General features: G+C 46.0%; 1 long non-coding RNA gene across 1 annotated transcript; it reads right to left on the reverse strand.

The window, feature by feature from the left end:
- Positions 1-1,100: 1,100 nt before the first annotated feature.
- Positions 1,101-10,211, reverse strand: LOC123343314. The gene is made up of 3 exons (XR_006572194.1): positions 9,994-10,211; positions 9,378-9,547; positions 1,101-2,566 (listed from the first exon to the last, which is right to left on the reverse strand). It is a non-coding gene; the product is annotated as an uncharacterized LOC123343314 (long non-coding RNA).
- Between the last annotated feature and the right edge of the window lie 12,205 nt (positions 10,212-22,416).

Consider the following 22,416-nt stretch of genomic DNA (forward strand, 5'->3'; position numbering starts at 1 on the left):
CACAGAATGGTATAAAGCACAGGAGTAAGTGAGTTAGCCTCACAGATAAATAGAATGTGGGATTAGTTTCAGGAAATAATGTCATTGTATACAGGACTATATGATTAACTAAATTGTTTATACTAAAAATGATTTGCTTCTTAAGATCTAAAACCTTTTTAAAGATTTATAAACTATAGTGTGTGCGTACATGTATATAGGTATGATATATATGTAAATAAAATGTTAAATATGTTTAAAGAAAGTTATTTGTCAACATTATTGAATCTACAAACATTAAGGGCCAAATCTTGCCCTGAGGTGTGTGACTGCAACTCCCACTGAAGTCACGGCTACCTATGTGGAGGCCACAAACTGTGGTACTTGGCTTCCAGAGGCAGATTAGGGGTTTGTGGGGCCCTGGGCCAGAGCAAGTGGGGGCCCCCTCCTCATCCCTTCCACCTGACCTGCAGGCCCCTCCAGCCTCCCACAGGTGCTCCTGCTGGGGAAAAGTGGTCAGGGCATGGGGGCTTCCTCTGCCTGCCCGGCACTCCTGGTCCGGGAGTGCGGTAGGGGCACGGGGGCTTCCCCTGCTCCCTGGCAGGACTGTCGGGTGGGCAGAGCAGGTTGGGGCAGCACCCATTTTTCCAGGGGCACGGGCCCCATTGGCTAATCTGTCACTGTCAATTTCCACAAACTGCTAGGCTGCTTTCCCCTTATTTTTCATTTGTAGTAAGACAGCTTTTGAGATTGATCAGATACCTGAGCTTCACTGTAACACTTCCTCTTGACATCTGTTTATTGCTTTATCATACTAGAAAGTACAGGAATAAAAATATTATTTTAATTAAATGAGGGTTTGGTATTTGATTTTTTCTAATAATAATGTTTCATAGAAGTTTCAAAAATATTTTTATTTTCATCACCTAAGGTGCAAACACATTTTTAAATACAAATATTAAAAGTAGCTAAGCACATATTTTGAATGTCAAATACATACAAACAAAGGTACTTTGCCTTCGGATCAGGAAAAATATATATACTGAGTGTGTAATGTTGAATGAGATCAACAAAGCACCAATAATGGGAGACTTCTACCACCCATATATAACCTGGTCCTATGTCATGTTGGGGCAAGATTTAAGGAAGCAATGTCTCAACATCTTGAGACATTACTTCTACAGTACAGTAGAGGAGAGACTATTCTCATTTCATGCTCTGTCTACATTAAGGAAATTTGCACTGGGGTAAATTTAAGTCCTGTCTATATTAAGAAAAATATACTTGTGTAAAAACATGCTTTTCTGTACATTGCTGGCTAAAGCAAAACTGGTTTGCAAATTCCACTTTATGACAATGCAGTGTATTTACATAAGGGCTTTGCATATATGCACATTTCCATAATGTAGATGGGGTCGTAGTATGCAAGGAATTTGGTTCAAGAAGTAACTATTTTCAATCACAAGTATTAGTGACCGGACTATCAACTACAGCTATATAGCTTATGGCACTCACTCCACAAAGGGATTTTAGCCAGTGCATCTGGCTGTCACCACTCTCCCAACCCACTTATAAAATCCCCCTGTGAAGTTCTGCAGAGTTGACTACTAAAGAGCCTGGCTCCATTGCACACAGGAGACTTTAGAGTTCTTCCACTAGGCCCTTTCATATCTCAGTTCCCTGAAAAACCACCATACGCAATACAATGTACTAGTTAATCTCATCGTTTGGTTTACACTGAGGCCTCCTGAATCGCTTCATGCTGGGGGGTGGGAGGGAGTGACATTCTTTTGGTAAAGCAAACTTCTGTGTGGAGTCAAAATGGCACCCAGCTTCATGACGGGTAAGTTGGGTGGCTCCCATGTTGTGAGAGGGCATTAAAGGACAGCATGGGCCAAGTCCCTGTAAGATTTCCAGCTCCCATAAGACTTCTGTGGCAGGCCGGAGATCTCGCAGGATTTGGAACCGTAACAGGAACCCTGCATTCAGGGCCACTTTCTGTCTGCCAGTTTGCCTAGCAGTCAGGACCACCAGAGCATGCGGAGCAGCTCTGTTCGGCATGGAGCATAGGCAGCTGTCTGGCAACAGCCCAAACCTGCTTGACTGTGCTAGGCACATGGCTGGCAGGCTGCAGGGCTGGGACCATGGGCGGCACAATGGTGTGCCAGGGCTAAGCAAGCATGAACGGCAGCCACACCCTGTGAAGCTACAAGACCAGGTGGGCAGCGGGATGGGCTAACTGACCCGTTACAGCTGCTTGATACAGGGGGCCATTTGTTGCCTATCCTGGACCAGGGAACAACTGGAAAGGTCAGGAAGGAGAAAGAAAAGAGCAAGAGGCCAGGAAGGGAGTCGTGTCCTAAGCAGCCAGAAATCGGGCAATTTGTGAAGATGATGCAGTCCATTTCAGATCCTGCAGCAGGATGAGTTCACAAATAGTCAGGGTCCAATGGTAGTGCAGGGAAAAGATCCAGTGGTCCAGGTGTTTGGGGTTCAGCATATACCCTCAGTGTGTCTGCATGGTCTCAGACTGGCAGTTCTGGTGTGCGGAATGGGCGGGGTTCCGGACGGCTTCAGGGTCAGGCCTCTGGGGGGGCATATGAGGGAATATGAATGAAGGATCATAGAATAAGCCAGCTGCCTGCAGGCATGCGATGTGGGAGCACCCAATGCCCAGGCACTCTAGCTGCCAGCTCTCAGTCTGACGGCTCCTCATTTGGCAGCCTTACAGCTTCCAGCATCACAGCCCTTGGCCCCACAGCCCAGTGCTCCACAACCTCTGGTTTCCTTGTTCCTGGACCTAACGCCTCAGGATCCCCACTCTCTGCCTTTATTGCAACAACCCAGAGGGTCTACTAATGTTGGTCTGAATATGGTCTCATATGCAGCCACTTCTGATCATTGGTGGCGCATCTTCTCAAATCAACACGTGAGAAGATATGGCGGATTGAGTATATGGACATATTTTCCCTGCTGTTCTGGAAACCTATAATGGAGGAGAGGGATGAGGCCCAAAAGGAAAGAAAAAGATAGGACAAGGCACCCCAACATAGGGAGGAATTGCAGCCTACATGTGGGTGATGGTGCAGTTATGGCAATGTATGGGCCTGTGCTGAAATATTTGCTTATTATATGTAGAGCATATAATTCATTTTCAGGCACTTCAGGGCTTTTGCATGATGAGCATGTTAGAATGAGAGCCACCCTGAACGCTTCTTTGCATTGGGATAAAATTGATCAGGAACTATGACAGGAGAGCATGGCTCAAGGGCACCCTTTAACGGAACCCTGCACCAATAGGGGACATATACTGATAAAGTCATGGCATGAGAAGGGGGACAGGTCTTAGCTTAAGGCCTGACCAGCCCAGGCTTTCATGCTGAGAATACAATGAGATAGGGGGGAAAAAAATGTGCATCTGGTAGGTTTTGGCAGGAATGTGGGCATTGTGGAGGTGGGCACACATCTCCAGGTTGCTGGTGTGTTAAGTGCATCTTCCCCAGGGGATGCGGGCAGCAGCCCAAGCCCATGCAGAGTGGGGCTTGGGCCAACATGGCTGAAAAAGGCAACATATCCAATTAACTTGGGTGTTTTAGCCCCCCTTTTAAGAGAGAGTCTCAAGAAGGAGAAAGCGATATACTTGTGGGATGGCTGTTCAGGATTTTAGGATCCCCTATGAAGGGAAGAGGGTTCACATCATGGCAAATAATCTCAGATCTGTTAAAGACATACGGGGCCCAGCCAGGGACAAGATCCAAAAAGGAGGCTAGTTTGGGCAAGCAGGCTGGTCCTTTCCAACAACTATCATTATCTAATCTCCATATTTCCCTTTTTCCTTAATAAAGTATCTGGTGATTGTCACCTCATTCACCATCTCTCATAGCCTAAAGGGGGAATGGTAAACAATGCAATTAACCCCAAGCAGTGCACCATGTGCTACGCGTCATACAACACAGTGGTGCACATGATCAACTCATGCGGTCCTGCTATTTTGCTTTCAAAGACCAACATAAAGTTGGCATTCTGCTTCCTGGTCTATCCAGCAGACTTTGACCTCTTGGGCTTCCCCCCCCCCCATTGTCAGTTTTATGTGGACAAATGCCCAAGGGCTGTGCTATTTTGTGGGCAGCCTTTGAAAAATTCAGTACAATGCTGGACTGGGTGGTCAGGAGGCACCCAAAGTACCCACAGATAATGCACTATCTGGACAATTTCTTGTTTGTGGGGAGGGCCAAATCAGGCGAGTATGAGGGCTGCTTTGGGTTTTTCAGGAGCGGATGGGAGAATTGGGCATGCTCTTAGCTAATGAAAAAAACTGAAAGCCCTACTACCACATGACGTACTTTAGCATTGAGCTCGATACAGTCCAGGGCAGTCACAGACAAGCTCACAGCACAAAACCATATGGTTGTCAGTGGCAACAGGACCAAAGAGGTTTGTCTGAGGGATCTCCAATCTCTATTGGGCCATTTGAATTTTCTGTGCAAAGTCATAGCCCCCAGACATGCCTTCTGCATGCAGTTTGCTACTGTGACAATTGGGGCATAGGCCCCCCACCATTTGATAAGGGTAACTCTGGAGATGAAGGAAGACCTGGCACCATTTCCTCATTCACTGTAAAGGGATGTCCATCTGGAGGGTTATTTACATGTTTGAGGTTGACCTGCAGGTCCACTCAGATGCGACAGCTGTGAGAGCTTTTGACTTGTATTTCAGAGGCACTGGAGTGCCTGAGAGTGACTCTGGGAGTGGATGGAAGCTGAAATTTTGAGGAACATCCACTTCTGGTGGTAGTCATCTTCTGGGGTGGGGAGTTCAGAGACAAGATGGTCAGGTTTGGATGCCACAATCAAGAGGTTGTCCATATAGTGGACTCTCAGTCCACTAAATCTGTCAAGGTAATGAGGTTGGTGAGGACTTTCATTCTCCACGGGTCCAGTAAAAGATATTACCTCACCCTCCTTGTCTCTCTAATATTCGTTTCACTGTCAAGCATGTACCTGGGCTTAACAATGGCATCACCTATGGTGCTTCTCATTTGCAGGTTGACAAATTCTGAGCACTGGACTCTGTGGAGGTGCCTGAAAAGATATCAGCAGCCCTATGGAATCTTGGTTGCTAGAAGCAGTATCCGTGGACAAGGGACCACTTAAACCACACAACTTTTTGGCTTACATGATGATGTTTGAGGAGTCCTTGTATATTCCAGGGGGTTGTGGGTCTATCCATGGCCTAGCCTATACCCCAAATTTGTTGGTTTGTGATCTCACTACTTAGGCAGGGGCTCGCACCACTGACAATAGCTAACCAGTTAGCCACGATGCCTTTTCCTGCAGGTCTGTGGGTCTTTCAGATCCTTTTCAGGGATTCATGGTCTGAAGGATGCTGGAGGATTGGGCCCAGGCTGCCGGGACACTGAGTGATGCCAGAATGCCGATGACCTTGCACGTCCTTAGGAAATTAGTTAAGGTTCTTCCTCAGATCTGCCACTTGGAGGTGGGAGATTAGGCGGGACTCTTCAAGGCCGCTTTTCTGTTGGCTTTTTTCAGCACCTTCCAGGTCAGTGAGCTGGTCCCTTCAACCAGGGGACACTTCCGGATGGGCTCTCAAACTAAAGAACATGAAGTGGGAAGCGGACCCCATCCGACTCACAGTCCACATGTCAAGAACTGATCAAATTGGGGGTTGGCAAGGCTATTGCTCCACTCCACTGTGGTGAAGGGAACCTGTGACCTGTTCGGGCACTGTGGGCATATGTGGCTCAATGGCCATCCAATGGGGGTCCCCTGTTCAAGCATGGCAACTGCTCCTTCCTAACCAAACTCCAGTTTGTAGGAGTGTTTAGGAAGGGACTGTCATTTTGGAGCTTGCTACCCAGAGAGTATAGGTCCCACTCCCAAATAGGAGCTGGGAGAATCACTACCCACTTGGGTCTGTGCACACGAGAGCTCCAGGCTATAGAACACTGGCAATCCAGAGCCTATATGTCCTACATGCAATTGCCTAACGGGAGGCCAACACAGGCGATGGGCCGTAAGTATCACAGTTTTTAACTACATCTGCTTCCTTCCTCATGTCTATCATATAGGACGTAACGGCGCACACTCTAAGCTGAGAATATGGATTTGTGGGCACAGCCTTGTGCATGGGGCATAGAAAAGAGCATATAATTCAGTTAGAGGTTTGCAGCCTGGTCTTGGGAGGGATGTGATTTTGTCATTGTTCTCTCCATGGTGAACAACCTGAGAACATGCTCTGGGCTCAAGATGATTCAGAAGGCTTAAAGAAATATTGGACTGCTGGCAGATATGTTTCCTGGTATGAGGATAGTTTGGTTGGAGATGCTGGCCTGCAGTCCACCCACAAATGTGGATAGGGCCAGGGGAAAGTCCAACCAGAACAGTGGTGGGCTGCATGCAGCCTGTGAGCTGCAGGTTGCCCACCGCTGAACTAGAAGGTATCAACATGGCTGGAGTCGATAAAGCTTGGCTGCATTTATAATAGGATGGAGAGTGCCTCACCAATACAGGTCCTGATTTGTTCCTGGATAATTTCGGTATTGAATTGGCCAAACTCCTAGATAGCCTATGCAGACAAGCTTATGCTGACATCTCCTTGTGGCAGGTGCCCAGTCAGGAATTAACTGAATTACGCTTCCTATCCAAAAAAGGTAACATAGTGGACATTCTGAGGACATCTCCTTACATCACAAACATCTCAGATGAGTGTCCTCCCTATAATTTAGTTGGTCAGAATTTATTTCTTTTGTATGCAGTGTTGTACCTGTGTTGGTCCCAGGATATTAGAGAGAGACAAGGTGGGTGAGGTAATATCTTTTATTGGGCCAACTTCTGTTAGCTCAAAAGCTTGTCTCTCTCACTGTCCCCACCTTCACAAAATACATTTTTCCTAGTGTGCTTGTTATTCGCATTCTGGCATCTAATTTCCCCAGGTGGGTTGCCTGAAGATTGATTTAGAGTGTGCTCTGAAATGACTCATTTCTGCACTAATGTGATAACTCTGTTAGACGTCACTCATTCAAACAGATCCAGATGCCCACTTTTCCTCTCATGCTGGAGGCCCTACCTCATTCCTTGAATGTAGTATGAGAAACAAAGATAAGCATTACCACTAATTATAGATGTGTTTACACTGCTCTAATTAAGGTGGTATCAGTGGTTCCATTAACCTTTAAGTTGCTGGTATTTTTCGATTTTGTCATCTAAGTGAATAAATAACATTCAAGAAAAAAAGTCAGTGGATTTAGTGCATATAAAGAAGCTAGAATATCAGAACAAGGTGCAACATATCCCCAGTGCCAGAACAAGCATCTCTCCACAGTGCTTTTACCTGGAAGGACCCACAGCTCTCTCAGGACCGGATCCTCAGCTGGTGTAAATTGATAGTGCCCCACTGTGTTCATTGGAACTATGGCTGTAAGGCCAGATCAGTTTTCATTCCCTTTCACTTCTTGGCCTCTTTGCTGAGACTAATAATCAGGATCTCAAAGTGAAGTTTTGTGCGCTGTGGGCACCTGTCCAATAGGAGCTGGTCAGAAATGTCCAACATATTTCTCATAGGCCACTGAACGGAAATTGGATGATAGAAATTGCTACTGACATAGGCCCAAATAAATAAATAATAATAAAAACCCATAAAACTAAACATTCAGGAATACAAAAATAGAAATTGTTTGTTTCCTTTTTTATGGTCCATTTAGCTGTCATGAAGTTGCATTTTTTTTAGATCCAGTACAAAGCCTCCTGTATTTTTGCTGCAACTGACCTTTGAATGGAAAACTTGCTCACATTTAGAGAAGTTACAGAAAGGACATACATGACAGAAACAATGGATTGTGAAGTAGAGGAACTAAATCTTCTGGATGTTCTGAAAAGGATGTTTGCAGATGTAGCTGTGTTTAAGCGAGGGAAGATTTTTGTCTTTCCATATTTCCCAAACACTTCAAAAACCAAGATTCATTCTTCAGAAGCAGTCTGTGAAAACACTTCCCATGAGCATATGAACATCCAGGAACAAAACAGAGCCTTTGGTGGGATTGTTTTTTTTTTTTAAGACTGTTTCTGCCAACAGTGCCTTTTCCCTGACTGAATGTCCTGCTCCGCAGGTACAATGAGAAGAAGCACTCCTGCAGTGATGTAATCAAAAATTCTGTTTACTGTAGTGCATTCAGCAGCTTTGTATAGTGAGACTACAGGAGCATCAACAATGGAATAAAACAACCCTGCCACCTTATAAACCACTCTAAAAACCAAAATAACTATTTCCCTGAGAAATCATCTACCAGTATTTTATTTTTCTGACAGCCCTAACTCTAGAGGGAATAGTCCAGAAAAAATGGTGAGGAGACCCTTGTGGAAATTTCACCTCACTGGATCCTACTGCAAGAGGTAGAGATGTAACCTATGGTCCTTATCTAAAATTGAACAACTCTCACAGTGTCTTGTATCACCATAGACTGACTCTAGTGTCTTTAGCAGCACATGGATGATTTGGACATCCTATGGATCATCCCTTCTTTCCCTCAAATAGTATGGTGAGCTTGTGTAACATGAGACTCGCTGTTCTCCTTTCTTCAGTGTCCACAAGGTAGTCTAGGTTCTGCCACACAGACCCCTGCCACCTCTTTTCTGGCAGGACCCTCCACCAGCACAGTGAGGCTACAGTGAGGGGCAGCAGCAGGGGAGGAGGCGCACATGTGATGGCAGACCCCCCTCCCCCAGCACCCAACACAGGGTAGGTGAGGGGGTCTTCCTGGACCTGAGAGAGGCCCTAGGATAATGTGCAGGGACAGTAGTGCAAGGTGAGTGTGCTGCCGGTGGGGAGAGAGAGGAGGACTCCCCCCCAGCAGTGGCCCCAGCCCCGGGGCAGCCAGCCTGCACCCTAAACTCCTCATCCCCAGCCCTGCCCCACCCTAAGCCCGCACTCCCAGCCCTCACCCTGCACCCTAACCCTCTGCCATAGCCCTGAGCCCCTCCCACACCCCAAACCCCTCATCCCCACTCACAGCCCTCACCCCTGCACCCCAACCCTCTGCCTGAGCCTCTCCCACACCCCAAACCCCTCACATTTTTATACATACATACATACAAGGCAGGTGTGGTGGCAGGGGGGCTGGGAAGGGAGGTTGAGACTTGGACCTGTTCTGGGCATCACCAAAAATTATACAAACCTGCCACTCCTGCTACCACCTAGTGTACAGGAGCTGAATACCAAACTCTCAAATAAAGGCCAATGGCCAGAGAAAATACCTATGAAGCTAGAATTCCTACTTTCTAGGGTAATTCCATGATATCACCCTTCAAGATTTCCAAGCACATGGCTAATATGGCAAACTATCACACTTCCCTCTGTTTCCCCTTGTCACAGGTTCCACTCACCATGAACAGCACCTCCTGCCAGCTGTCCTGGGGATTAGTTCTGCCATCTTGTGTTCTCCCTCCGGTGTTTTCTTCTCCCATCTTGTCTCGCTCTGCTGCCCTGCTCACTCCCAGGTCTGCAGCTTCCTCTCCATGGCTAGGCCCTCCAGCCAGATCACTAAAGTCCTCCCCTTCAGGGAAATTCAGACTTTCCAGACTTGCTGACTGGCTGGCACCTCCAACATCCTTTACCACTCTACAGGGACTGGTAGGGGAACCCAGGTCTTCTCTCTACACCAGGTTCCAGCCACAGGTACCAACTTTCCAAAGTGCCGGGGGGTGCTGGACCCCTGGCCCCAATCCCACTCCACGCCTTCCCCCAAGGACCCATCCCACTCTGCCTCTTCCCACCTCCTCTCCCCTCCGAGTTCCACACCTCCCCCTCTTTCCCACCCAGTTCCACCCCCTCCCCCAAGCATGCCACATCCTCACCCTTCCCCTCAGCCTCCTACACACCCCTGCAAAACAGCTGATTGCAGCTGGTGGGAGGCACTGGGAGGGAGGGGGAGGCACTGGGAGGGAGGGCAACCAGCAGGAAGGAGATGCTGATAGGGGACTGCTGGTGTTCAGCACCCACCATTTTTCCTTGTGGGTGCTCCAGCCCCAGAGCACCCACAGAGTTGGTTCCTATGGTTCCAGCCCAGAGACCCTATAACAAACAGCTACAGTCCCCATACAGTCCTATCTCTTGCTGCTGTTTTCCTGGGCTTCTTCCTACATAGCTGGCTTTCCTCCTCTGTGGATTTGCCAGCCTCCCACTCCCTCCACTCAGGAAATGACTGCACCCTGCAGCCAACTACTTTGCTTTATACCGATCCTGCCTGTTCCTGCACAGATGAGCCTGTCCTTAATCAGCTGCCTCCAGCCTAAATCTCCCCTGCTTGCAGCCTAATTAGCTGATTGGGCCCACCTGGCCTAATTCAGCTCTTGCAGGGCTTGTGTGAGGAGTCCACCCCATCACAACCTTCCCACTCAAGAAGGGGTGGGCAAGTATTCTGTAAATCAGCTACTCCTTACCTCTCACAGCTGGGCTCTCAGGTCACCCCTTGACCATGAGCCACAGCCTGTCCTCTTCCTCCATTGCATCTCTACACTTTTTCTCCAGGGTCTGGGCCCCCACAGTAGCCCGTTTCACCTCTGTGGTCATTCCCATTTCAACCTGGGCCCCTTCTGTCCCAATCAAATTATCTAGAAACCCCCTTCTTCCTGTCTCACTGTGGTCCATGCTTTCCTAATCTGCCCTTTTTTAAGAGGGCAATGCCTCTTTATATCGCCTATTTCATGGCACCCAAAACAAACCCTTGGCCTCCCATTGGCTGTAGGTGTCTCTTTGGCCTATGACCAACTTACACAAAGTCTCTTTTCATAGACTAGTTGACTTATATAACTGAACTCATGCTGAAAACCAAGAGCCAGTAACAACGTAACTGAGGAACACCTGTGCTGAACTAAACTAGCTTCCCTGTGAACAAGCAAAATCCCTGCCTCCCTTCAGACACTGCACATACATATGCTAGGTTAGAGGTCAAAACTAATTATTTTAGTGGGGTTTTCTTTAGGTTTAATTAAGCCTAATCTAGTGGTTTTTAGGGATTCCTCCCAAAAAGAGACCAACAAACCCTTATTTGTACCATAGATTAGAGCTCATGGGCGGCACATAACTCCTGCATTTGGGGAGGCTGAGCATGAGCACCGGAAGCTTCCTAAAAGTATGGGGGAGCCACCAGTCGTTAACAGTGTGGTCGGTGGTGCTGTGGGGCTAAGGCAGGCTAGTCCTGGCACCGCACTGCACCCCGGAAGCTGCCAGCAGGTCCAGCTCCTAGGTAGGGGGGCCACGGGGCTCTTTGCACTGCCCCTGCCCTGAGAACCTGCTCCGCACTCCCATTGGCAAGTTCCTGGCTAATGGGAGCTGGTGCGGGGGGGAGGTACCTGCAGGCGAGAACAGCGTGAGGAGCCTCCTCATCCCCCCTTCTAGGAGCTGGACCTGCTGGACACTTTCAGGTTGCAGCGTGGTGCCAAGACAGGCAGGGAACCTGCCTTAGCCCAGCCCTGTAGCACCGCTGACTGGGAGCCGCCTGAGGAAAGCCATGCCCCAACCCCGAGCCCCACCCCCCTGCCCCAGCCCTGACCCCCCCCAAACCTGTATCCCCCTCCTGCACTCCAAATCCCTCATCCCTGGCTCCAGCCTAGAGCCCTCACCCCCCTACACCCCAACCCCCGCCTCAACCCGCAGCCCCCACCTGCACCCCAAACCCTTCATCCCCAGCCCCATCCTAGAGCCTGCACCCCCAGCTGGAGCCCTCACCCCAACCCCCTGCCCCAGCCCACTGAAAGTGAGTGAGGGTGGGGGAGAGCGAGCCACCAAGGGGGAATTAGTGAGTGGGGGCGGGGCCTTGGGGAAGGGGCAGAGCAGGGGGAATGGGCAGGGTGTTCGGTTTTGTGCGATTAGAAAGTTGGCAACCCTACTTTGTCCCCTCCCTCCCAGGCCCCCTGCCTGCTGCTCACACTTCTTCACTCTCCCTCAGGTGCCCCCACCCTCCGCTTGCACCTCTTCGCCCCTCCCCTGATGTCTCCCCTCTCACTGCTCTCGCCTCTTCACCTGCTCTCCTGAAGGGCCTCCTGCCCGCCACTTGCACCTTTTTGCCCCTTCCCCCGAGAAGGCCCCCCATCCCTCACAGAACCTGAGCAAGTACAAAAACTGGGGGAGGATTCACAGCCCTCAGGCACCCCTAATTGCTGCCTGCTGCTTACCAGAATGTTCTGAAGGGCTCTGCGCCAGGTGGAGGTGGCAGGGGATCTCCTGTCCTGGCCATTGCAGTTGGTATTGCTCAGCCACCCAGCTTAACTGGCACTGGCCCATGAATGGCAGATGGGAGGGACCTCGGGGGAAGAGGCAGACCGGGGGTGGGAAGAAGAGCAGCATGGGCAGGGCCATGGTGGAAGAGTGAGATGCAGGAGGGGGGCCTTGGGGCAGAGCATGGGCAAGGCCACTGCCTGGGCACCTTTTTGGCAGCAGCACTCCAAAGGCAGCAGGCCTCCAAAGGGAGATGTGCTACATCCTGTTTGAGGAGGTTTAGCCTCCCCTGGCCTTTTACACCTGCCATCCATGTTGGAGCAAATGAGATCCATTGGGCTTGCACGAGTCAGCAGAATAGCCCTGCCTCTCTGTTCAGACTCCTAGTGTCTTCCTATCATGTTCTTCTATGGTGGAGGGGTCATGTTACCCCTCCCTCTGCAGCAGCCAGTTTAATGTATGCTGCACCTGCAGCTCTACCACTGCAGCATATGCCCCCTGGAGTCCTAAGAGAAATTCTGGTTGGGCCAGCTGCAATTCAATCTGGAGCATGGACATTTCTACAATCCATTCCATAGGGATGTTTCCAGGGCTTAAATTCAGCTGGAGCCATCCAGAGCAGAGTTCCAGTAAATATTTTCAAACCAGCTGTAGCCCCGGCCCCTCCCGCAGGGCTGAAAGTCCTGAGCCCAGGCCCTCCCGTTGGGAAGAAGCACTGAGCCCTGGTATCTCCCACAGGGCTGAAGCCCCAAGTCCCAAATGGGGGGGTGTTCTGGGAAATAATCTCTGAGAATTTAAGCCCTGGATGTTTCAGTTTTGGAGAGCAAAGTAGGAGATGTTTGAGATGGGAATATACATAAATGCACAACTGAGGTACTCCATCTTTGTTTGTTTGGATGGTTAGTTTGGTAATATGTACTGAGTCATGGTTGGGTGATGTGTTTCTGATACTGTGAGGGGGGAAAAACCCTGAACTAGGAGGATTTATAAATTCTAAGATAAAATGATATATGATTCATTCAAAAGCTTCTCTCAACATCTTAGAAGCTGTTCTCTACTATGACATATTGAGAGACTCCAGTACAATTTGTCTTTTCAAGCTGTCCCTGAAAGAAGATTCTGGTGGATATTTTTCAAGTGCAGAAATGTATGCTGTCTTCTTAGTTTTCAGTTTATATCCAAGTTATAGAACAGAGAAAATTTTATATCCTGTCAGTTTTAATGGCATTGGGACTATTTTTATAATTGTGTCATTTGTGACATTTTGTGTGAGCAGAAACACACTGATTTGTAAAACTGTGACACAAGGAAGCCATTTGCAATGATTTAAAGAGAATTTTCTTTCAGTAATCACTGAAACAATGGGTCATAAGCTATAAGTTCTCCTATGGAGGATCTTGGAAACTGTGAGTTTCCTCCAGTTCTCCCATCTGGGTGATAGGATTTGCCCCCTAGCCCTGTGGCAAGGGGTTCTGCTCCCTAAATTTGCAGGTGTCCTGTGATCTGTGGATCTCAGGATACATTCAGGAGTCAGAATCATCATCATAGAAGCCAAGTGCTTCCATGCAACTGCCTGGGCTTTTTTCTTATGTGGTGTCTTCCAGTAGCTGCTGCAGAATTCCCCTTTGGAGTGTAACAGCATGAGGGAGCTACTGCTGGCTGAACCAACATTAAATCCTGGATTAAATTCTGTGTGGAAATTATCCGACACCCAAAAAGCGCACGCCATGTCCAGCAGCTGCTCTCTGGCTCCCTCTCCAACTCCTGTCCTGCCCACTCAGCGTGGGAAAGCCCACCCCCATGAAGGACTTTCCACAGTGTGTAAGGTAAAGAAGAGTAAATGCTGCACAGTTGCTGCTCTCCTTCACTGCCAGTTTAAGCCTTCTCTACACTGCAACATTTTGGCACTGCCAGCACTATTCCCTCTCCTAGCTTGCCTCTAATACATCATGCATCCAGACACAAAAGTTTGCAGTGGCACACAACATGCACAATTCTTATGATTGCACTTGTTCTGAGTAAGCCCTTGTCTTCACTGCTAAAAAGATGTATTATTTTACCTTGGGATAATTAATACACATGAGCTACCCCAAGATCAAAAAACACAGTGAATAGGAGGCATTTTAATCTTACCATGAGGCAAACTTGGTGAGGTCAGTGCTACAAGTCTGGTGTTTACCTTGTGGCAGGGATTCAGAACTGATCTCACAAAATTTACCTCACAGTAAGACTAGAGTGCCTTTTCTTCACTGTTTTGTCACTTGAGGTAGCTCGCATGCATTAGTTTTGCCAAAGTAAAAAAATACAGGGGTTTTTTTTAGCAAGGAAGTCAAGGCCTAGTGCTAAGCGTGGTGTTAACCAGCATGTCTCACTACACAATGCTGCTGTATGAGCTACACTGGCTCAAATTTATCCTTCCAGATCTGTCCCATGCTGCACCAGGCAACCTTTCAGGGCCTGTGTGTGTTTTCTAATGGCATGAGGTCAAATCTTCTAGAAAGTCCCTCATCTGTACAAAAATAGGTGCACAAACCTTAGCTCTCATTGTGTTCTCTTTTTCTCCAGCATTTGCTACTGTGGGATGGCTGCATTCCAGGGTATTTTGCTAAACTTTCCCACACAGAGAATAGCATATTTTTCAATGGTTGTAAAACACTCTGAGATCCTCTGATGAAAGGCGCTATTTAAATGCAAAGTACCGTGATTAGTAATACTTGTTATTTCAAGTAGATATTTTGATAGAATTGTCTTTTTAAATAAATCAACAAAAACACAGCGCCCTTGAACCATAGTCTTTTCACAGGTAGAAACATCTGCCCCTGCTGAGAGAACATCACACACTAATTGCTCTCAGCTTTCAATTTGCTATTGTGTGATCCTGTGCATTTGAAGAGAAAATAGCCAAACCTTTAACTTGAGGTGAAAGAGCCTGAGGAGTGGTGCATATACTTCTGAGATAAGGCTTATATCCCTCTGTTTCCAGCTGATGTCCTTCTGGCAGCACATTAACACCTTCCTTTACTCTTTGGGCATAATCATAGTTCCTATGAAGGCTTGCTCCTCAGAGAACAGGAGGATGTCTAGAGGGAGAAATGTTGCTCTAGAAACATGGATAGCTAACTAGGGTTTAAAATCCATTTGATAATTCTTCCTCTTGCCTAGGTCAGAGACCACATGGTTAATGATGGGACTAGTTAATATAAACTGGCATTGGAAATTATGGTTATTTTAAGCTGGCTTTGGAGAAAGCCTGCTTGTTAGAAGTTTGGTCAGCCTAGACTGGTTCAGATGTGGCAATTTATCCTCCCTAAAGGCATTCTATTGATGATGTTTAATGGACAGTGTGTTGGAACTTCCACAACCTCTTTCAAGGTTTGGAGGTCAAGAGTTAAACTCCTTCCCTGGACTGAAGGAAGGAAATCAGAGATGTTTCCTGGGTTGTCAAATGGAGAGATTAGGACCTCAGTTGGGCGAGGCTATAGAATCTAATGGCAGAAAAGCAGCTGGCTATAATAGGGTATAAAAAGTGAAATTGGATTGTGTTGACCCTTGTGTTCACCAACTCAGAGGTGGGGGCTTATTTTTTCCAGTCAAGGAAAAAATGAAATTTGTATAAAGGACCTGTCTTTTTCACCTGATCACATGCATAACCCTGAGAACATTCCTAGTGAAGATGTATAATGTGTGTGCACTTGTGCAATGGGGAAGTGTAGCCTGAATGAAGCCTCTCTGCCTTTGGTCTTCAGTTTCAGTGAATGTTTCACCTTCCCAAACACAGCCAGGGATTTACTCTGTTCTCTGAGCATCAGTGCTGAGATTATCACAAAGATGAAGACAGGTCTTCAGGAAGGCACATCTTTGCAGGAAATTCTGGGAGTTGGTCATTCGTCAGAGGCTTTTCCATCACCTGAAGTCTCTATGCCAACAGTGGAGTACCTGCTAAAAGATGCGCGCTAACTCAACCAGAAGTTAGTCATGTTGATGCAGATATTACTGGTTCAGTGGCTAGGGCACTAGCCTAGCACTTGGTAGACTTAGATTTACTTCTTGTCTGCTCTGCCACAGATTCCTGTGTGATTCTAAGCAAGTCACTTAGTCTCTCTGTTCCTCCTCTGTAAAATGGGGATAATAGTTCCCTACTCACAAGGGGGTAGTGGAGATAAACTCACTAAAGATTGTGAAGCACTTTGAAATCTAGTAATGAAAAGTGCTATATAAGAGTTAAGTATTATTACTTGGTGAAATTCTATGGACTGTTTTATGCAGGTCAAACTAGATGATCACATGGCCCCTTCTGGTCTTAAAGTCTATGCATACTCATCAAAAACGCACCTTTCTTTAGGCCAGAAGTGAGAACTAGGGGCTGGGTCCACATTTTTATGGGACTCACCATACCCATCAAAATTTACAACCATAGATTAACGTTGCCAGAATGGCAGACAGGCAAATTGGGAAATAACAGTCCCTTTAAACTACAGGCTGGTTGATGTGATTTTTCTGTTGATACACTCTGACCACCTGCCCTTAACTCCTTGAGAGCAGTTGCAGAGAAACCATATTGAAAAAAACAAGTCAGAGAAATTAATGTCCCTAATGGTTGATAATGTCCCCAATTGGCCAACAAAGAGAGGGTGATCAAAGTGTTAAAACCAGTGATCTTGACTATCGCTCCAGACACTACCAAACTATTTATTCTTTCATAGACTATTGGCTGAAAAATAAAAGCAGATGTCTACAACAGCCAGATACCAAAGCCACAAATCAAGAGTATTTTAAACAGACACTTTGATTAACTGAACTAAAGCTTTCTCTTGTGCCAATTCATCTCAGTTTCTTTTCTGCCAGGTATCATTGCTGATCTATGCCTTGCCTCTCAAAACACACTGATCATATTCAGTAGTGTCCTTAAAATTATCATTAGCGGGACATGACTCAAAGAACCTTGGATTGCCTCAAGCTACACTATGTGTCTGTGACTATTGCTTCCTTTCCATCTCTTTATTTTCAACCCACTGTTATTGTCTTCTAATATCTTACACCTTGTTATACCAAATAGATGTTTTGGATTACAAGCCTACTCTTTCACTGTACAATTTGAATGCATCTTTTTAAAATTTCATTTATGGCTGTCAATGACTTTGAGATAACACTTTGTTTTCAAGACTGCTTTCAGGGTCAAATGACAATTCGGTTCTTTACACAATAGCATAAGCATCTTAATTTTAGGGTTGGAGAGAAACAGGAGTGATTAAAGGAATTTTATCCAAACTCCACTTGCTCTAAAAGGACACTATCAGGATCAATGTAAATTTTCTTTTAACTAACTTCCTCATCTTTGTTAATAATACCAGCACAGAGTATTGAAACTGAAAGAACGTAATATGTTAGCTCTTGATCAGGCTTAAACACGTGCTTACCATGGCATTATGCATGTTAGTATTTCGTTGTCATTGCCATGAAGTTAAGCATATGCTTAAGTATTTATATAATCAAGGCCTAAATCTTTGCTTAGAGATCTGACAGAGATTTGGACTTGCAACTGTTGCTCTAGTGATGCTCAGCCACATTTGGAGAAGCAAGGGTATTGCTATGAAGTGTGAAATGAAATTGCTTCAGTCTCTTGTCTTCAGTATCTTGCTATACGAATGCAAGACATGAACGCTAAAGAACCAGGAGAGTAAGAGGCATTCTGCTGTTGCATTGAAATACTACAGGTGATTGCGGGGTGTTAGCTATATGTCACACATGACTAGTGAAGAGATAGTCACTTGAATTTACAGCATAACCATGGAGTGATACTTCATATCATCAAGACGATCAGAAGTACAAACCTTGAGTTTGCAGGACATGTGGATGAGATGAGCAGGGGAAGATTGCTGAAACAAGTTTTGCAGGGGATTGAGCAAGGTTCAAGAAAGTGGCTGACTGGACTGAATGTGATATGGTGTACTTCTCAAGCCCATGTGAAGACTGGCCAGTGACTCCCACGTGTTGCTTTTACTGTTCGTTGTGATGCCACTTTATGCCACTTTATGCAGCTTTGCACAATGAGAATAGTCTGTGCAGGTCTAAAGCCTCAGATCTGCAATTGGATCTGTGTGGATGGACCTTTGTATCTGCATGTAGCTCTTAGCTGGGGCTCCCTATGAGAGCAAGCATTCACCAGTGTGGATCCAACTGCAGGATCAGGGCCGTAATTTCCTCTTTGCTATTTTTGCTGGCTGTTGTTTACTTTTTATACTTCATTAGGCTTATACAACAAAAATACACTAGTCAGCTTGACATCCTGGCTAGCCCCATGTATCAATGTTTGGGTTTCAAATACTTCAGGGAAAGATTTAAAGTCTAACAAAATCTGTTTTTCTTGACATTAAATTCTAATACTATTTATTATTTATAGTAAAATATTATAAAACCTAATTTTAAGTCGAAACTACTTTTCAGGATCTCTTTGAGAGAAAGAGAAATAATTTTTTATCAAACACATATTTACTCAACAACTTTATCTGAGTCTGTTATTCATTACACAACAAAAGATTATCACAAGCAGTAAGAAACTACTGTAAACCATATGGGGCCCACCATTGTCTCTGCAAATTAACCTATGTTTTAATTTTTTAAAGTTATTTTATAAAATTCATTTAAAAATCCCTCCTCGTAAGTTGGCACTTGTGGAGTGTGGGATACATATCGAACTGATCATATAGCTGAAATGAAATTCCTGGGTCAGGCAATGTAATCATAGAAGCAACAAAGAGAAGGATTCTCCTGGGAGACAGCAAACTGTGATGGCACCTGCTATCACTGACAGAGTGAAGGGCCTGACAGTCTTTTTAATATAAATGCCTAGTTTCAGATTTTTATAACTGATCATAAAAACTCACTCTAAGCTGAAGGTCTCTGCCAGAGAACATTTTTTTTTAAAACAAATGTTCACAAAAATACCTATGGCCATCTTTAGTCACCGTGTAAGCAGAAAAAAATAGTAGAGTATCTGCCCTGTACACCTTTTCGAGGCATAAACAACTCACCTAAACATGAGGTTCTTTTTTTAATTAAAACCCTCAAACATATTGTAGACTTTAAGCGATGTAAATATGCAGCTTTGTTTAACAGTGATATAAGAGTTTATGTTCAGTTGTAAGTGCTGCACCTATAAAAGGGAATTGGTAAACCACATTCCCACCAATAGGAAATTGGCTAATTAGTGGTTAAAGGAGGAGGGGGAGTGTGCCAGTTTTGTTTTCACAGGTCTCAGTGATGTGGCATCTTGTGGTAAACAGAGGCAGAGCAAATGGAAGAAAATGGGGACTATCTTACCTGGGTTTTTAATCCGGGCCCATTACCATGGTATCTGAGCACCTAGGGGACATCTACACAGGGATAAAAGGCCCTCGGCATGGCCGTGGCTGGCCTGGGTCAGCTGACTTGGGATCCTGGTACTTGGGCTGTGGGGCTAAAAATTGCTGGGCAGCCCAAGCCTGAGCTCTAGAACCTGCCACCCTTAAGGGTCCCAGAGCTCGAAATAAAGCCTGAGCCCGAACATCTACACAGCAATTTTTCAGTCCTAGAGCCTGAACTCCGTGAGCCCGAATCAGCTGAGCCAGGCCGGCCACGGGTTTTTTATCCGTGTGTAGACATACCCTTAGAAAGAAAAGAGAATAATTATATCCAAAAAGAGTTTGTGTTCCCAAGCAGACTCAATGTCAAGCAAGCAAAAGTGTATGTGTGTCCTGTGTCTAGTTACATACAGGCACATTTCCCACTCCTGTTTCCATAAATACTACCACATACAAGTGACTAAGTTAGAGAACATGTATGTCTCTTTAAAAAATCCAAGGGGTCCTTTCCCAGAAAGTTTTGAATTATCTGATGGGATTTTCTGCATGTTAGAAGATTAGGACGTTTCAGTAGATTTTATACAAATTCTGTGTCATGGATCTGCAGGTCTGGAACGGTCCCTTCGGGTCTCACTCTTTCACTAGGGTAAGCCAGTTGGCTTCACTGCCTGGGACCAAACTTTGGAGCCTTCAGTACCTCTGCGTCACACCGTGAGCTCCCTTCAGCAAGTCCACCTGACTTGGACATCTGAGATAAACCTGTACACCAAAGGGAGCAAAGCACCCCCACCTTCAGCATCTGCAGTGACTCTCAGCCAGTGCTGTAAAAACAGAAGGACTTATTCAATGTCTGAAACACAAAGTTGAAATTCCTTAGTTAGCACAGAAAAGAAAGTTACAGCCTGGGCTATTCTGGTTACCCAGAGCCACAGCCAAGTGGTGTCCACCCTTTGCTTTGGCTCTGTCTTCCTATGTGTCCTCTTTGCTGCAGTTCCTGGGACAGTCCTTTGTTGTCCAGCTGGTCAACATGTAGCATATGGGGGAAATTGAGGCACTGCAGTATTCATACAAAATATTACATAAAATTCCCACTCCATCACACTCTGTTCTGTATCATTCATCTGTCTCCACATCCCCAACGGGACCCCAAGGGGTGTGTATGTGTATCTGTGCAGTCTGTCTTCCATTCTTGTCCTAGAGAAGAAGGGGAAGCATCAAGGGATTTCTCTCTTCCTTTTCCATCCCGGAGGGAAGGCAGAACCAGCAGGGGGACAGATTGTCCATTAAAGAAAGAAAGGGATGCAGGACTCCTGATTGGGACCTCACTTCTCCCAGCAGTTGCTGCTCCACCTACTAGCTGGAAAGGCTTGGAGCCCCAGAAACTCCTCAGCAAGGCATCAGATCCGCCAGCTGCTCCCACTTCAGGTTCCCTTGCCTATTGGGTCTTCACCTCACCAGCCAAGGAGGAGGGGAGTACTGTGATAGCAGGGCGCCCCCAAGCTGGGGTAAGGAACCAGGGGAGGTTTCCTTGTACTAAGTCAGGGATCGGCAACCTTTCAGAGGTGGTGTGCCGAATCTTCATTTATTCACTCTAATTTAAGGTTTCTCGTGCCAGTCATACATTTTAATGTTTTTAGAAGGTCTCTTTCTATAAGTCTACAATATATAACTAAACTATTGTTGTATGTAAAGTAAATAAGGCTTTTAAAATGTTTAAGAAGCTTCATTTAAAATTAAATTAAAATGCAGTGCCCCCCGTACTGGTGGCCAGGACCCAGGCAATGTGAGTGCCACTGAAAATCAGCTCACGTGCCACCTTCGGCACCCGTGCCATAGGTTGCCTATCCCTGTACTAAGTAATACAGCAGGCTGAGTTGCAGGGAAGAGATCTCTATTAAGTATGTTGAATGGCAGGTGTTTGTGCTAAGGCTCTACGGTTAAAGAGAGAGCGAGAGCAGCTGCATCCCTACCTACAGTTCTGTGCCTCTGATGTAACACCAAACTAGGTCTCTTCTGAAACTTCCATTCCAACCCTCTTTCTTCAGGTCTACTCATTGTACTACAGGTAGAGCCACACTGCTCTTTAATTTACATTCTCCTCTGGGGCTAGTTACCTGTGAGATCTGAACTCTGTAAGTAATCAAACAACAACGCAGATGTGAATCATTCTTTAAGTTCGCCTTACCAAATATAGTAGGTACAATCATACTCTAGCCCAGGGATAGGCAACCTATGGCACAGGTGCCGAAGGCGGCACGTGAGCTGATTTTCAGTGGCACTCACACTGCCTGGGTCCTGGCCATCAGTCCGGGGGGCTCTGCATTTTAATTTAATTTTAAATGAAGCTTCTTAAACATTTTAAAAACCTTATTTAATTTCCATACAATAGTTTAGTTATATACTATAGACTTATAGAAAGAGACCTTCTAAAAACATTAAAATCTGTTACTGGCACGCAAAACCTTAAATTAGAGTGAATAAATGAAGACTCGGCACAGCACTTCTGAAAGGTTGCCGACCCCTGCTCTAACCCCCACAGATAGTGCGTGATCTTGCATACAGGATCACATATGCTGGAATATCCAGGCTTAATGTAGTGAGTTACAAAGGATTTTCATACTTAAATCTGACTATCTGTGAGTTATTTAGATTTAATTCAGCAGTCAATGATATCTCTGAACCCAGTTTCCTATTAGGATGATTCTTTTAAACTGTAAACATGATGAAGGCTAGTACTTATTCTTCTTTGTAAGACTGTCATGGTGTTGAGAAGGCTCAGCCACAGCACTAAGATGTCTTGTACATTCTCCAAGCAAAGTGTGGTGATTTAGCCTATTAACATCACTAGCAGCAGAGTGACTAAATC

This window comes from Mauremys mutica, chromosome 10 (assembly GCF_020497125.1).
Source record: "Mauremys mutica isolate MM-2020 ecotype Southern chromosome 10, ASM2049712v1, whole genome shotgun sequence".
NCBI classification, from domain to species: Eukaryota; Metazoa; Chordata; order Testudines; family Geoemydidae; genus Mauremys; species Mauremys mutica.